Genomic DNA, 18,118 nt, shown 5'->3' with positions numbered 1-18,118 from the left:
ATACGCTTTTGGATCTAAGCTTGATTTATTTAATAAAATAGGCTTTCTAGGAGAAAAATGTGAAAGTCCCAGTGGGAAGGAGGGAGGTGAAGGGAGGAAGTCTACAGAATTACGAATTGTGGTCCACCTCTCTGAAAACTCACACCAGAGCTCAGGGAAGGTAAAGGGCCACCACATAAAACAAGTTCCTCAAAAACTGGAAGGAGCATGGGTTAAGAATTTCCATAAAGCCATGTAAATCTTGAGGACAGGAATACTTATGTGTATATATAGATACGTATCTCACAATGACAGATAACATGATCACAGCAGTTTTTTCTGAGTTTTTTCCTAACATGCCCATCCCCTGTGTTTTTAAACTTTTGCAGTATAATTTCATTTCCAAGAGAAGCAGGATTGTAAAATGAGTTTAGATAATACTCCGTATTATCTATTTATATAATTCTAATCTAAATCTAATAATTATCTTAATTATTTCAAAAATAATCCGTATATATTTTAAGGAAGAGAATTTCATAGTTTACTTCAGTGTGCAGAAACAATAAAGTTGTGGAACATTCAGCTCATATTAATAGAAACTAATAATTCATTACTGTTTCCAGTAAAACAGATCCTTTTTTAATATAAAGAAATTATTTTATACTGAGATGTTTTCAAAGGCAGAGAAGAAACAAAGATTATCACCAGTTATCTTGTTACTAGTTCACAGATTCAGAAGGTACTATTTGCAGTGTAATATTCTGTGTGGTTTTTAACAGACATAATAAATCACTTATTATTTACTTATTAAAGCATTTTTCTTTTGGCTCTATTTACTTTAGATTTTTACAATTACACAGAAAGATTTTGAAGCCTTTCTAAATTAGATTGCAACCTTCCCCTTCCTTTTACTTCAACTGTGATAGACATACAGTGGATTTTTTTGCCAGATTCCTTCTCTCTTCTTCCCCTCTCTTCACAAGCCAATTCCTCAGCTTGCTTGCCAGGACAATTCAGGAGCCACATCCTCCTTGGGCAATGTGTATCACCTCAGTATTTTGTGGTTATACACATTTTACAGACTAAAAGATGCGAGGTAAGCCACCACCAGTTTTTTATTTGTTTGTTTGTTTGTTTCTTGGAAACAGGGATAGTAGGCCAAAACTCATTGAAATTCATACAAAAATCAGTAGGTCAGCAGGGGAAGAAAAAGCGTGCAGGAATATCTGACTTCTAGTAGATACAGACTACAGCATTTTAATCTTTTCCAACACAGATATTCCCAGTAATATCACAGGACCTGTAAAGACAACAAGGTGGCACTGTGGTGTTCAGACATTGCTTTTGCAACCTACATGCCTCACATTCATAGAATTTTTAGTTTTCTACAGCTGTGGGGCAGCACAGTCCCCAGTCAGGGGCAGAAGACAGGGGCAGAAGGAAAGGGAGGGGAAATCCAGAACAGGGCAAAAGATTGCTATTGCAGATGACAGAACTGCATGATGGTGCCTAGTACTCTTGACATCAGATAATACCATACCATTTTAGAATCACTTTGCTTATGATATTAGGTTTCATCATACAGATGCACACACATTGCTGTCTTCTAGTTTTCATATGAAACTATTAAAAAAAAGGAAGTCTAATATTGCATCTTGATGCAGCAGCCAAAACATGTCACTAATCCAAATTTATAATCAGATTGAAGGAGCTAGAAGGCATAAAATTGGTTGTTACTTCCTATAATTTCTTCAGGATGTGACACCAGAAAAGCCAAAGCAATAACAATTCTTCCAGTATACACTCAGGAACCATCAATGGAAAAGAATTAAACCAGTCCATGCTCCAGTCTGGTTAAAGATGTACAACATGTGAAAGCATACTGCAAGGAAGGCAAACTCTGCTATGCATGACTGAGAGCAGTAAAACTGACACATCTCAACTATACATGTAAATATTTGTAACAAGAGCTAAATGTCATCAGGCTCTGCTTTTCTGATAAGGTGTCAGTTTTAGAAGACAGAGTAGCTCATCCCTTTGTGATGAGCAAACTCTTGAGGCAGCTGCTGCCCTTTATGCCTTATTCATCTCTGCCAGACTAAAGAAGTGTTTGTAAGAACAGCAAACACCAGCAAAAAGAGTAGGTAAAAGGAGGAACTGTAGGTCTAGATGTGGCAGAGGTTGGTTTCTGAGTCTCAGTGAGATATTTCTGCTACCCATGAGCAAGAAGAATGCCTTCTGGGCTTTTCTCCCTGGAAGATCTGGGGGGAAACAGCTAGGGATAGGCACAGCAACTTCTCAGAGTTATGCCCAGGCTTTCCAGTTCCCTTTGTATTGTATTTGTATTTGTATTTGTATTTGTATTTGTATTTGTATTTGTATTTGTATTTGTATTTGTATTTGTATTTGTATTCTTCTGTCTCTTCTTTCTCAGCTATGTATTTTAACAGCTTCTTCATCCATCTATCTTTTCTTATTTCTCCTTGCTCTTCTGTGTCCTCAACCCCCTTCACCTTTCCATTGGTGTATTCTCCTCATAATCTTTCACTCCTTCACTGCCCCTCCAAACATACCATCCCCCTGTTCCCTTCACTTTGCCATTAAGCCTCTACTGTGGCACATCTCTCATCCATGTAGTTGGCAAGCTCTTCAGGAGAAAACCACTGGGTCTTCTGAGACCGTGTTTCCATGAGAGGTAACAGTAGATCTGTGAGCAGTGGGGCTTTGACCCAGAGGAGGTCACACGATTGAGCTTTGGGAGCACCTGGTCTGGGGTTTGTGCTGACTCTGCCAGTGCTGAGAAAACAGGCTGTGGTTGGTTTGGTAACACAGTGGATGGCTGGGGAAAGCATTATTTTATAAACCATCAGCATTTTGGCTCCTGTGGCTCTGGTGCTTTTGATCCAGTAGTGGGAACCCTGAAGCAGGATTTACTGTGTTCTTGAATGACAGCCCAAAATTGCAGGGCACCTAGCAAGATGAAGTTTACCTCAGCTTTCTCCCTAGGCACTTTTGGAAGAAGTATCATTTTATTACTAATGGCAGTAGTAGTAATAATATTAATAATTACGCTGTTCTTTAAGCCAACAGCCATTCAGCTGGTGCCTAAGTTGTTGAAAATAACCTGGAAACCTAATCAACTCAAACCACTCTCTCTGCTTCCTGGAGGGGAAGGCTTCTACCTCCAGCATGGTGCTAAAGAGAGTGAAGAAGTTTCTGTGCCTGAGCTGCTTTTATATACCAAGCCCTCTTGCAGAGAGCAGGGACACTCTCTCACATGGAAATCAGCCAGGCCACATATTTGTCCCAACATGCTTGGAAATCACCAGGAAAATAAATGTGGAAGATTTTTCCCTGTGTCTGGAGCTGCTTGACTACCCTGAAATCTGTTGATCAGAATTTTACCATTGTTTCCCTGCAATAAATACCAAAAGCCCATAAAAGGCTGCAAACATTGCGTAACAGGTAAAAAAAAAATTAACTTAGAGCTCTGCAAGATTAGCTGGACTGACACTGTGCTTGGAAAGGAAGCTCCTGACTAGGTGGCAAAGCATCCTGTGGTTTCAGCCTGCTGGGATTCAACACTTGTTTGAACACAAAGCTTACTGCTTTCAGCATATCTCCTTTGCTCTAGACTTCCATAGCTCTGCCCAGGGTCACCCAACAGAGCTGTACCATCTGTGAGGTCTGCAGTGTGTCTGTGACTGCCAAGCGCATGGTCCTAGCAATCTGCAGCTGGCCTGAGATAAGCAACGATGTTAGCTAAGAGACCTTGACAAGGAGACAGTGCCTCTTTTTTCCATTCAGACAACAGTTTTGCATGGGAGGAGAAAAAAGAAGATAACCAAAAAGAAAAATAATTAAAAAAAAAAAAAAATTAAAAATCCAGAAACAAAAAGGGTTAGCCCTACTTCTCCGAGTCTAATCTGGTGTATTGTCAAGGATATCACATGGCATTGAAGGCAAATGAACTTAACCGTGCTCAGCACATAAAACTTAGATCTTTCCTATGACTGAGATATGAGTTGCTTAGCCACAAGCCCCAGAATCTGTGACAGTTCAAGCACAGTCAGTTTTTTTATGTCTGAGTTCTTGGACAGCTGGATCTTGGCTGGGCTGCACTGTGGTTAAAATTAATTGCAGTCCTTTGTCATATTACCTTTGCTGAGGGTTCACACCCTCCTCTGAGGCTGAAACCAATGACCTGAGAGAACAAGCTGTGGCATAGCTCAGAGCCACAACAAATTCTAAGTAACCATGAGCTTTTTCTAGCATATACCTGCATCTGGATTGTGGTACAAAGTACAATAGGATTTAATAACTGCCATTAAATTGGCAGACAGCCCTGCTCCTAGAGAGGGTCCATATATTTAAGAACTATGCAAATAATGCAGTATGCATGTGACCAAATTCTTTGTAGAGGAAAATCCCTGGGACTGTGTTAAATTAAATAGGATTATGGCTTTCACTAATCTGTATCCAGTGTGACCATACAAGGGTATTAGTTTGATAATATTTAAGGACTTAGCTCTACAGCAGCAGCAATCAGCTGTCTAAGCTCAGCAGCTCTGTTGTCAGTGAAAATCTCAACTATTAAAGAGATTGTTATTTACATTGCCCGAATTAAACATGTGACACTCACCAGCTGGCAAACTAAGCACAAGAAAGTTATGCATAAGTCAAGCCATTTTTTCATTTTGGAATAAGCAGAAAGAGCAAATGGTGTGATGTGACTCCTGTGAGCAGCACTGCTGAGCCCTGCTCTTCTGAAGCTGTGGGCAGTGCTCCCATCAGCTCGGTGGGAGTGGAGACAAACCAATGCGATGCTACCAAAAAAATCACCCTTTCACCACAAGCCTGTTCCTTGAGTGGCACAGATGGATTTTTAGATTATTTAGCAATATAGTGTGGAATATAACCTGGAAGCTGTCCTGTCAAGTCGGTATTTGTTTACCAGGGGTTACAATGCTCATCTGTCTCCAGTCACTGAAATCAGAGGTAATTGTGGTATACCCTGACAAATACTGTCATTGTAATAGCTTTCTCCAAATAAAGCAAACAGATAACTCTCTTCAAGCTCATTTCTGCACAAACACACACAAGTGTGTATAAATATATATATATATATATTTAATGAAATTTGGAAAAGCAAGCAGAGCAGGAAAAAGAACTAAGGCTCAGCTAGGTTTAAAAGCCATTGAAATTTTCCCACTGATTTCAGTGAAACAAAGTTTTTCATTACCTGTATTTGAATGTTTATATTTCTGTAAATGGATGGCATAATCACACTATTTTTCTATCTTTTACTATATTTTATTGGACTAAAGCTATAAAAACTAAAATTACACCTTCAATTATCTTGTATGCATGGAGTTTTTACTGAAAATAAAATAAAACTGATAATCTTCTTGTTTGAAATGACTCTTACACCAAAAATGAGTTACATGAAAAAAAAACCTTTTCCATTAGGATTGTGTTCTTAAGGTATTCAAATTTTCATGTTTTTAACAGGAGAGAAAAACATTTTTTAATATTTCCATTACTTCTACAGCCAGCACAGCTAAGATAAAACAATATGTTTATTCATTTACTTTATTTATTTTTTGTTTGTTTATGTTTAGCGTCTTCTCACACGTCTTTTGTTGTTACTCTACCTGAGGGTCGCATTTTTAAAAGACTCTTCTATATAAATCCTATTGAGGATAACTCTGTGATTACAGTGTGGGCTGCAGAATGATCACTCATAAAAATACAGAACACAAGACGTAGTGGGTTGATTCTTTACTCCCAGATAACGCTTGCAGGACTGCCAGGGCAAAATATCCTTTGTGTTTAAATGGAACAGCCACACAGCAAAGGTCAGTCAGGGACACAAGCATAGAAGAAACCCAGAGCACCCTTCCAGTCCCTCCAATTGGGTCCATCCTTTGCATAGCCCTATCAAGACAGATCTAATCTGTCCATCATACTAAAATCCTCATGCAGCTGGCTATGTTATATTAACAGGAAGGATACAATGTCCAAAGTAGCCTTACTTAGCATTTGGGCACCACAGGTGGCTTCTTCAAGTTGAAATTTCCCTGCAGTGTAGGGTGGTGTTTGATCACCGTGCTGTCGTATCCCCTCACTTCTAACTGCATATACAGTTCATACAGCAAATATAGCTATGATCTGTCCAGTTATTCTGCACGTGCTTCATAAGTTTACAGTGAACTCTCTGTGATTAAAATCCAATTGCTTCATTTTGTTATTTAACTCACGTTTATTCTTATCTTATAATGAGTTGATTGGTTTGTTGTGGGGTTGAATGACCCAGATGATACAGCTAGGAAATGTCTGAATATATCCCAGCTAATTTTTCTTCTGGCTTAGTCAACCAGGCAGGATTTTAAGCCAAAGGGGTTAAAGAAATGCAGACGTGAGTTGGAGTCTTACCAAATTTCCTTAGACAGTTTTTCCTAAAATCATTAGGAACTCTGCTTATGCTTCCTTAAGCTTTCAGTATGCTTTCCAGATGGATGTTTTGGGATCCCAGCTCTATAAGCAAAACCATCCAGCTGCAATAAATGTGTGTCTGGACAGGTTCTTCATCGTACCCTGGAGCCACCTGAACTTATGGCAACTCCCATGGATTCATACAGCTATGCCAATGCTAGCGGCTCTTCTCCAGAAGTCACACAAGCTGTGTCTGCTCCTGTTACGTTTTTCATGCTAAAACTCAGAGAAAAGTCTAGTCTAGATAACAAGGATTTAAGCTAAAAATATTTTATTGTCACATTGACAACAACAATGTCAAACGGCTAAACACTAAACAACATTTCTTTAAAATAATATTTAACAAGCTGTTTGGAAAACTCTTTAAAATCCACATCACTTCATTTTTTAAACACAATGATGCATTTTATAAAGGCCTCATCCTAACTTGAACCACAAAAGTATTTGACTTGTAAGTAAATTACTATACCACTGAAATGGCACAATGGTAACATCAGTGAGGGCGGTTTCCAGAGATGTGTACTGTAGGTGTGGAAAAAGGCTTTGGGCAGGATCATTTCTCCTGGTGAGGAGGGATTCCTAAATACTGAAAAGTCTTCATGTTGGAGTCACCTCAATGGTGCCAAGGGTGACAGTGGATCTCAATGCAAACAGTTACCACAGAGACAGAATATTTTCTTGTGTCAATATATATTAAATTCTCTGAAGAGAATTTTGATAACTTCAACTGGTATTGTGCATTGATGTATATTCTCTAGTAATTACTTTATCTGAGAAAAAACAGCATTCATTTTGTTAAGACAAGTAGAAAATCGTCTGCCTCCATGCCTGAGAGCCTAAACAGAAACAGAAAAGCTTATTTACATTAGAAAAATATTACCTATCAAGTCATTTGCAGCACTGTCTCTTACTTGAATAGGAACAAGGCAGAGGTTACGACTCTATGCCTCTTTGTAATTGTTTTTGTACATCAAGCATGTTGCCAAGAAACATTTGTGTGTTTTGGCTTAATATCTTTATCTTTAGGAGATTTTTAAAATACCAAGAAAACAAACAAAAAAATAAAGCTTCAAACAGTCTGTGATCTCACATCCAATGTGTCAAAGCAAATCCTAAAGACATGGTAATAGCTCATAACTAATTTTGAGCATGGAAAAATTGACCTTCAGTAGTACGCACATATACAGTTAAACTGCAAGAATAGTCTCTGCAGTGATTTCAGTCTGGGCCAGCTTGAATTGTCCTGGCAGGTTTTGGGCAGAGTCTGGGAGCTGGCACAGTAAGAGACAGGCAGTTTGCAGGTGGCCATTGTTCAGAAAATAATGTAATTGGGTAGATGTGGAATGCTCCATGCCAGGATCTTCAATGCCAGAGAGCATTTGCTGGCACTTTTAAATTTACTAAAGTATAAGCCATGTGTTCCCTTTTCTCATTGTCAAAAGAATAGGATGAGGAAAATTAAAAACAACTGCCAATATATCAAGCTATACTGAGTTTCAAGGTGCAAGGGAAAAATAGGCTGCTAATCATATTGTTATAGACACAGCTTAAAGGCCAAATTCATCCTTGTTCTAAATTCACTGCCCTTTATTTCTATTTCAGATCAATAATAATAAAATATTGGCAAGTAACATAAAATAAGTTCCTTGCTACCTTTGAGCAATGCTTTGTCATCCAAAAAGTTAGGCTAGAATTGAAGTGGTTTGATAAGAATGAATCCTCTTAAGATGAATAGGTATGTCAGAGTCCACCTCCCACAGTGTAATATAGTTGTTTACTTCATTTGTAAAAAGGCTACCATTTTTTCCTGGTGAAAATTAATTCGCAAGACATTAAAAAAATCAATTACCTAGCACAAAGCTTTCTTCCTAATGATGTTACATACAGAAAATTCAATCTGGATCTTGAAATTATGGTCAGGGCTTCTTCTAGATTTATGTGTGTACCGCTTAAAGGTTTTGCAGGTAACCATTTGTTCAATCTCACTGAAAACAATGGCATAAAAGAGAATCTGCCTCTATAAGCACCACTTGGGTGTGAAAAAAAAATAGGCCCCACTTATCAACCATCATATTCCTTCCCCACTGCCACATCTATCATTCACATTACCACCAATAACTCCACAGAACAGTAATAACCTCTCTGTTAAAAAGCCATTTATAAATCACCATTTTTCAGACTTAAACAATATTTTTTTTTTGCATAAGATTCTTATTCTAACTATGAATTCCCAGCTGTTTGAGGACAGTTTTATACCCAAATGGAATGTTATGTATTACTTATAGAATTTGTTAAATATGCAAAAGACCAAAACTGACTAGCACTGATTTATGGGTACAATATTTCTCAAGCAAAATTACACAAAGAAACCACAGAATGTCACATGCTATTTAAACTTAATTAATTTGCAATGTGACTTTGGCTTTTTGGATGTGTACATACAATTCTTCACAGGAATTCCACCAGAGTGTAAACTAAAAGGACTTCAAAAGGTGTCAGTTGCAAGTCATGGTAACTCATTTTACCTCTAAGTATGAAGCCTGATTTCATTGAGCTTCTTGCACTGGTAGGACCTCTCTAAACCACAGCACTGGCCTCTCCCCTGGTGGAACAAAACAAAATACTCCAGTGTGAACATGATTCAAGCAGTTGCCTGGACCTAAGGACACACTGTCAAACCGACACAATAGGAAATGTGAAAAATTATCAGAGATCATAGCAAACAGTGGTATTTGTGAAACAATAAATTCTTCTTGGACAGTGTTTATAAACATATATTGTTGATCTGAATACTTCAACAGTGACTTAACATTTACAGAAATGCTAACTCATAAATGCTAACTCATTTTTATGTCACAAAGCACATCTTCTATCTGTTGATTTACTAAGATGAACCTCTTGGCTCCCCTGTGCTCTTAAAAGACTAAAAATTTAGAAGGATGTGGGATAATAATGATGAGTGATTAAAAGCAGAAGCAAAAGATGGGATTTTTAGATAAGCTACTTAGGAATTTTGAAATTTAGGGGGGAAAAAAAGGATAGATTTAACTAAAAACAAAATCACTGCCTGAAACCCCGAGCAATTATTAGAAATACATCACACTAAATCTCTGTACCAGAAGATTGCAACAGCACTACTAAAAAGTCAACTTAAATCCGCTGTAAAAAGAGTCTTAGTTGAGACTAAGAGGAATAAAAATGTAGCACCATTACATTATCAAATTCTATTGAAATAGTTAATTGCTGACATTTACAGTGATTTCATAATCTCCCATTATGGCAGCTGCAGGGAGGAGACCGAGCAGAGGGACATGTGAAGTCTTGGCACTGAAATCACAGAATCTATGTTAAAGGCTTATTAAGACTATTTAATCCCTTTCCCTGCTGATTATGGATTGCCCTCCATTGTACACTTCCTAGTGTTTTGTCTAACCTAGTTTTAAATATCTCAAGCAATGGGAATGTCTTCAGTTCCCTTAGGAGATTACTTCAAGGCTAATGGATTTCACTGGCAGAGATGCCTTTTGATCTCCTGCCTGCATTTGCCCTTACTTTATTCCTTTTGATTATGAAAGTTTCTTTCCTTTCCTTTTTTTTTTTTTTTTTTTTTGTGATAGATATGAGCTACCCCATGAATATTAGAAATTCCCTTCCCCAACTTTACAGTGATAGGCATTTTTTGAGTGAGGGATGTAGATGATTTCTGTCCAGATGAAGCCAGTAGCAAGCTGCCAGCAGTGCTAACAGTCAGCATAGTCATCCTTCTTTGGCTGCTGCTGTGCCACTAGAAGTGGTTTCCATATGCAGCCCTCAGCCAGCTACTTGTCACCACCCACTTCCTAGAGGTTATGCACACCCTCCCACTCCTGATTTTCTGGCTGAACTATTGCTAGAATTCCTGCTTAAAATGAGCCAACTTACTTAAAGCCTGTTTAAACAGTGAATTACTGCTTACCCATCTCTTTCTGGCTGACATGGGCTAGACAATCCCCCCAGTTCCATCTCCTCTAGCCCAGGGGTGAGATGGCAACCCCCAGCAAGGCGGTGACGACCTTTGATGTGGGAGAAAGGGAAATGCCAATGCAAGCATTCACATTTGCCTCCCTGCTCCTGGTGTTCTGTGGAAACGGGGAATGACTAGTGATGAGACAATTAAAGATTGCAAGGAGACAGCTGCATTTTCTCCAGACTGAAGGTGTCTACCCGAGGTTTGCACAAAAGTCACTCTGGTTTGCATTGCATAAACAACTCACTTCTTCGCCTACTTTAATAAAATTACTTACAGTAAAATTACTTTCTTTTGAAAAAAAATTACTACAAATGGTGACCATAATTCTGAAAAGAAGGACACACATGGAGCTGGGTGCAGTGCCAGGTACCATGGTTGTGCATGTTGTATTTCCAGCCTAACCTGAGCGAGGACAGGAGACCCAGACTCCAGCCAAACAGAAGATTCAGTCTGCCACTGGAAGTGTTATGTTTCTGTAGAACACTCAAAGTGCATTGAGTTATTTTCATATTTTATAAACATGCTAGATGCCTTCATGAGACAACTCAGTGATAGAAATCACTAAGAATTAGAAAGCAGTGCATTTTTAATAAATGTAACTTACACACTGTCCTTCTAACTGAAATAAGAATTTCTGTCTGCAAAGTATAGCCATTAAGAGAAATATAAGTATTTAGGACTCTTTAATGCTTTGCAAATGGCTGAGGATGGGGTGATAAATGCATTTTTTTCCCCGGCCTGTTCCAAATTATAATGTTTTGCCAACATAGCTATGTCAGTTGCCGGTGTGAAAAATTCACGTCCCCAGCAGATATTGCTATGTTTGCAGAACTCCTGGTGTGGACGTAACTTTGCCAGAAGGAGAGAGCTTATATTGGCTCAACTTACATCACTTAGGGAGGTGGTGTAACTATGCCAGAAAAACTCCTTCTGTCAGTTTGAACAGTATGTGCTGCGGGGTGCTCTGCCAGCCACAGCAATGGCAGAGCCGTGGGGTAGACAAGACCGTGATCGTTGTCGCTCCATACATTCACTTTTAATTAGCAGATTAATCAACATGCCACATTTGAGAAAAGCATCTCATCAAAGACTGCTGCATTTATTGACATCCTCAGTCTGGCTGTCTGCTAATATATCAGAACTGCTACTTTGATGCCTGTCTTGAAATAAGAAACCATGTGCTACTCAAATGTGTATTCTTGGAAACCAGACAGCTTAAATTATGACCTCCCTAGGTGTGTTGGCACCTTTTTTGCAGTCATATAATTTTATATTTTCTTGTTTCCCTTCTTGGCATCTACTGGCCTCCAGACCTGTATTTTGGGTCTAGTTCATCCATCCAATCCATCCAATCTCTCCTGACTGTGTCAAAAATATTTTTTTATTTATTCTGATGCAAGCTTAATTGAAAAAAAAATAAATAAATAAAAGAGAAAAGGATTGTTACATTAAATTCTCTGAAATCTCTTTAATACGCCCTTGGTGTACTTTTCTCCAAAATATCACATCGTTTTCTTTCACCTGACTCTGAATGCTGCTCATGCCTGAAATGTATATAGATAGATACTGATTGCAGCAGTTGGTTTCAGTATCAGCTGGTTCCTTCCTCTAGCTAGACGTGCCTGGCGGTTCTTTCCGGTGCCATGTGACCTCCGTGCTTATCTCTAATATCCTGTCTCCCTTTTCCAGAAAGCTGTAATATCATGCACTCTTGGTAACATTTATGAAATGCATACAAGAAATAGAAGTATTGCTTAGGGAAGCAATAGAACAGAAAATATTGCCATGGGAGTGTTCTTTTGTACTAGGTCTACCTTCCATACTTAGCTGGTTTGGCTTTACCTTTCATAACTGTGACAGAATGATTTGCAATAATTAAAACGGAGGATAAATATATATCTGTCTAAAAAAATGAAGTGGCATCTGGTCTATAGGAAAACAGAGAAGACATCTATAATTGTTACTATTACTACTGCTATTAGTGCCCAGCATGTTTCTGAATGCCACCTTAAAAGCAGGAGAGCTGATGCATGCAATGGCACCTAGAACCAGTCCCTGGAAAATTCCCAACAGTTCATTGCACTTTAGATAATATCATTCAAGTGGTTTTGAGCCAGCAGCTCCTCTGCTCCCCTTGCTCATCTCTTTTTAGCTGCTGTGTCATCTACGCTATACCACTGATTGTGTTTGTTGAAGAAAATATGAAGGAGGACCTCACAACCTCAAAGCATCACTGAATTTCATTGTGTCTTATCAATGTGCATACCAACAGGTTAGGAATTAGAACAAGTGGAACATAATTTAGCTGGAGGAAGGAAAATGTGATGATAAATGGCACTCCCAGTTCTGACATGTTTGTCTAGAAAGCAAACAAGAAAAGTACCACATTAAATACATATGGCATGTGTAAATATGTTACACCAGCAGAGGATGCACACAGAAAAAAACACAAAAATATTATATTTGTGATCAGCTATCGGGAAAAGTTTTAGATTATGGCTTTTATTTCCATTTTCTAAAACACTCTGAATATACTCTTAAAACAGCATGACCATAAGCATTTAAATAATAATTTCAAAATAAACTGCACAAAGACTATGATAAAATTGATGAAGAAAGCAATTCTAGGCTATAATTAATGCCAAAAAAGATCCACACTGAAAGTAAACTGTAAGAAAATTTCCAGTTGCACTGTGTGTGGACATGAGTGAAAGGAGACTATAGTTTATTTAAATCATGTAAAGAAGCAAGATTATTATCATGCTATTTTTTTACAGTGATTTCATTTCCTGAGAGTACAGCTTACTTTAAAAATTTGCTAATAACTTAATTAACTAACAAGCTTAGACTCTGAGGCGCTTACTCCTGCCAGTCTCTGCTTAACACAGATATGGCTGTATTAAATTGGCTTTGTCACAGAACTGTTCTCTCTTCCTCCATCCCCTTGGTGAGACACAATCTTAATTTACAGGCAAACTTGAATAGGTCCTTTAAAACTTGATGATGGGATGCATTTCTCTATGCCTTAATTATATAAAAAGCTATGAAAGGAGTTCAAGGAGTAAGTCTTTTAACCAAAATAAAGGCTTCTAATTCAGAAAACAAAGCAAAAAATAAAACTCTTCTACACACAGAAGATGTGGCAGTGCAGCAGGCCACCATCTTACTGATTTACTCCCACTGTGCAGGACAGTTACATTTCAGAACACAAGGGTATTTGGAAAGAATAGCTGGGAACAGCCAATATGTTGACCTCTCTGCTAATACTGCAGGCTGTGGCGGTGTTTGTAATGTGGGCACCTGTTCAAAAAAGAGCGGAACAGAGGCAACTCCCTTTACACAAACTTTTCCATTTTGTGAACCACATCTTAAATGAGACCACATCCCTCCCATACAGACTGAGGGCCACCTCCCATCCCACCAATAACCATCTAATATTTCTGTAACAGCTACAATAACTGAGTTTATGAACTCAGCGGGGAAGTAAAAAGAAAAAAACATAAAATAAAAAAATAAACAGACCAGAATGGAAGGTTTTAATTTCATTTCATTCTATTTGCTGTCTAGAAATGAGACAGCTACAGCTCTCTCCAGCTGACAGGTGTCCTCTCTTTGACATCTGTCAGACTGGGAGGTACTTTGCGCACCATCAATAACCACTGCCTGCAGAAGACAAGGACATGGTGTGATGACAGCTGAGCTAGATGTCACCTGAGTGAGGACATCTAACTGCAGCATCTGTTTTAGGGTGCTGGTTCCCTGTATTACCCTCAGAGAGGGCAAATGACCTCCAGAACTAGATCTGGAGATAAAGAGTCTCACTTGGATTTATCTGTTGTTTCCATCCACCGCCAAGGAACTCAGCCATGCACCTTAGTTTTTTTCACCTCCTGCATTTGGCACAAGTCAGGGGCCTAAAATGTGGCCAGCTTTACCTATCAGCCAGTACTGAGATCTATGTGCCATAGGGAAAATACAATGAACCATGAAAAGTGCCTTTCAAAACCCAAAGATGTTCTGGGAACTGTCCCAAGGTGAACTTGCTGTGGGGACTGAACTTGCTGCAGCTCCAGGGATTCCTGCTCCAACACGCAAACAACATGTGATTTACTGTATCTGTTGCAGTTCTAAGTTTAAAATGTTTACTGCACTCCTCATGCTTTATCCACTCCGAAACAAAAATATTTTCCAACGGAGTGTTGATCTGTGGCTAACTTCATAAAATGTCTGTTGGTGACTTACTGGGAAATGAACAAATAAACAAACCAAAAAAAAACCCAACCCCAAACCATTACAACACAAAAAGACAAAAACAACAAACCACCAGAAACATTTAATTTCCTCCACAATGAAGATGAATTCCTCCGACTTCTAAAAAGTCCCTCAATGCTCACTGTCCTTCCCAAGCCCTCTCTTGTTTCCATAACATGTCATTTGTAGCTCATTTTCAATTGTGCAATTAATAAGTCCAAGCTAACCTAATTGGCGGTTTTATTATTTGCTTGTTTGTGGGGTTTTCTGGTGTGTTTTACCCGGGAAATTCCTTAGGAAGCGTTTACCAGCTTCCCAGTGCGCGGGGTCCCGCGGGGCGCGCACGCCGTGCCCGGGCGGCTGCGGCAGAGGGGCGCACCCCGCGGGCGCTCCGGGGAGGATGAGGAAAGGCCGGGCGGACTCACCTGGAAGCGGGCGGGAGGCGGAGGCTGCGGCAGGGCAGGGCGGCGGGGCAGCAGGGCCGGGAGCAGCGGAGGAGCCGGCAGGGCCGGGCTCCACCCGCGGAGCGCTGCGGGGCCGCGGGGCCGTGCCCAGAGCGCCGAGCCCGGCGCGCCCTGCCCCGCTCCCGCGGCGCTGGCAAGGTCACGCCGCAGCCCGGCTTGCGCTTTGACTGCTAAGGCACCGGGGTGCACCTTGCTGCAGCTTTGCAGAAATATGTCAGCTTGCCTAAAATAGTACACTTTCATATGTTAGTCTCAGCAAGATTTTAGATTGTTGAAACAGGTTTGCTTTACGAAGCTGTTTTGTCCTGGTACCTTCCCATCGCCTTGGGGAAAATCCCTTGGGAAGAATCTCTTGGTAAAATACAAGTCCTACCACTGTATAATGAATCTCTTAAACAACGCCATCATGGTTGATATTTATATTTATAGAAAAGACCAAGTTATTCTCCAGCTTCAGCAGAGAGAACTCTAATTTAAACCAAATCTAACTCTAAACGGAGTTACTTCTGGGAGGTTATACCAATGATGAGGATAGACATTTTACTAAGGAGCCCAGTGTACAGCTGCACTATAGAAGCCAGAAACGTTTAGCAAGTATTTTTTTACAGTTGATTTTCTTTTATAAATAGCTTATATAGCTTTTCCAATTGCAAATCTCCACCAGTCTTGACATTTTATTTCAGCCATTGGAAGACTATTCATTAAAAGAACCACAGCTGCTCTGCAGGCAGTCACAACTCATTATTTATAATTAATATCCTTCTATATGCGGACATATAAAAAAATCTTTTCTCTTTGTCCTGGTGTTTATGGCAGTGATGTGTCAGACTGCCAGTAAATTTGAAACCTGAGGAGTTTGTTTTTGGAGTCTCCAGTGGAGATCAAAGTTTCAGTAGTCGCTCTCACTGAAAACTTTTCCCTGTATCAGGCTTATTAGTAGAGTTGTTTCTGTAAGTATTGAGCAATATCTCTTTTATGAAGGTTGGACTGTTATAATAGCAAAATAAATTATTTCTGTGCAAAAGTAAGACAGAAAAATTTCCCTGAACTGGGGACCAATATACTTCAGCAAACACTGGCTGCAGAAATAGTCTCCTTCTCCAGCTCCCACAGACATGGTTTTCCTCTGATACCTTGAGAGGGAAGCTGACAAGCTTCAGCTACTTTCTGACTTGCAGGACTTTGGAGGGATTATTGTCCTTCAACAAGCAAAACCTTTCTGAAATTCACTTATTCACATACACAACCCACACATTACTCATTAGCACAATATTTATGCATGACATTGTCTTGACTCTGTCACCCTTACATGGCCAAGAGTCTGATTTTCCATCTATGTCAGTCTAGCACTGCTGTACTTCAGTCAGCCTCTTAATTTTGGGCGGAGCATACAGAAAAAGTCTAGAGATATTTACAATATACCCAGCAGGAACAATCATCCCCATTGTGAATGTGTGATCACAGAAATGCTTTGTAAAAACTTCAGCGTGGATGGAAAGGGACCCATTTGAAAGGATCCAAGCCACTCTTAGACTTTCTAATCTTTCCTGCTCAATCAAAGTAATTCTAAACTTTCCTTACTTTCTAAAGCTAAAGGAAAAACATCTTTTGGAAGCCTTTCAGTCATATTTATATGATTTTTCAAGTAAACATAAGATAATGCTGATTAAAGCATAATAAATTATCATCCATATGTGCAAAGCATCTGTCATTGGTCTATGAAAGTCTTTCACTGTGAAGATGTAAATACTTTCATCTTTAAGTTTTTCTGTGGATGTTTTTGGCTAGAAGTTAATCAGATAATTGTGACAGTATTATATGAATTTTGACGTGTTACAAAAACATTCCGGAAGACATCCTGCACTGTTGGGTGAAAATAGCTTGTATGACTTATTTTTTTCCACCTTAACATTGACAGTCTGATGATGAATAACAGTAACTCTCCAGTCCTACTTTGGCTCACATGTGCAAGGACTCTTGCCTGACATGCCTGTCTCCCAGCCACTGCACCTGCTCTAGTATAGTCCTGTGAGCTTCATCAAATACTTCCCTGTATCATAATACATCATCCAGTGACTCTGAAACACATCTCTGCTGTTGGCAGAAGGCCACATTGCTTTTGAAACCCTCTCACTGCACCCAACCCTGAAAAAAATGTGCTTGAAAGAAATACTGAGAAATTAAGAGTTTTCCATTTTTCATTGCAAAAAATCCTGAATCCCTGTGCTCAATCTCTATTTAAAGGAGTGTAAAATACCCTCAAATCAATGTCCCCAGCAACTGACTCTTCTTGTATTTCAGTTCTGTCACTGGAACCAATGGGGTGGGCAGAAGGAGGAGATGAAGAATAACTGAATGAAACAGACCTGCCTGGTTAGAAAGATGCAAAATGTCTTGACACACTTTGTCCTCTGCTGCTACTCAAGGACATGTACAGTTCTGTACTGATGACAGCCTTCCCTTCCATAAATCTTGTAGTTTTATTTTTCAGCACCAGCCTGGCCATCTTCTTACACTCATGCTGCCACATAATGCTATGGAACTGCTGGATTGATGTGGTGCTAAAAGTGCCTGTAAGCAAGGTTATCATATAAAAAGTGCTGCTAGGTTATTTTTCAGCATTTTTTTTTCTCCCTCAGACTAACTAGTCGAAAATGTAAAAATTTGTTACTAAATTTACTTCAATGTTGTTGCCAATCTGCCAATGCAGACTGCATTGTGTATGGACACAAGTTTAAGACAGGATTTTACAATCCCTGCTTATTCCATTTGTAAGAGACATCGGAAATATATGGAGACATGGGAAATATATGACACTTTCTCCTGCCTCATGATAAAGAGGCTTCAACTCCCTTTCCCTACCTACCTGCCATAAAATAGGTTATGAGATTAAAATGAATTTTAGTTAATTCTAACTTTT

At 39.3% G+C, this 18,118-nt stretch overlaps 1 protein-coding gene across 7 annotated transcripts in view; it reads right to left on the bottom strand.

Moving 5' to 3' along the window:
- The window catches only part of SULF1 (sulfatase 1), a 185,656-nt gene extending 170,370 nt beyond the window's left edge, over positions 1 to 15,286 (bottom strand). For 6 of the 7 annotated variants that reach the window (XM_058833282.1, XM_058833281.1, XM_058833273.1 and 3 more), the window contains exons 1-2: positions 15,160 to 15,286; positions 9,000 to 9,076 (exon numbers count right to left, since the gene is read on the bottom strand). The gene's annotated coding sequence lies outside the window, so the exon portion shown is untranslated. The remainder of the gene's footprint in view (positions 1 to 8,999; positions 9,077 to 15,159) is intronic. The other variant, XM_058833277.1, reaches the window with a different exon arrangement.
- Positions 15,287 to 18,118: the final 2,832 nt, after the last annotated feature.

Source organism: Poecile atricapillus, chromosome 2 (genome assembly GCF_030490865.1).
Source record: "Poecile atricapillus isolate bPoeAtr1 chromosome 2, bPoeAtr1.hap1, whole genome shotgun sequence".
In the NCBI taxonomy this organism is placed as follows: Eukaryota; Metazoa; Chordata; class Aves; order Passeriformes; family Paridae; genus Poecile; species Poecile atricapillus.
Note: the sequence above shows the minus strand (reverse complement) of the source record. Positions and strands in the feature narration are given on the sequence as shown.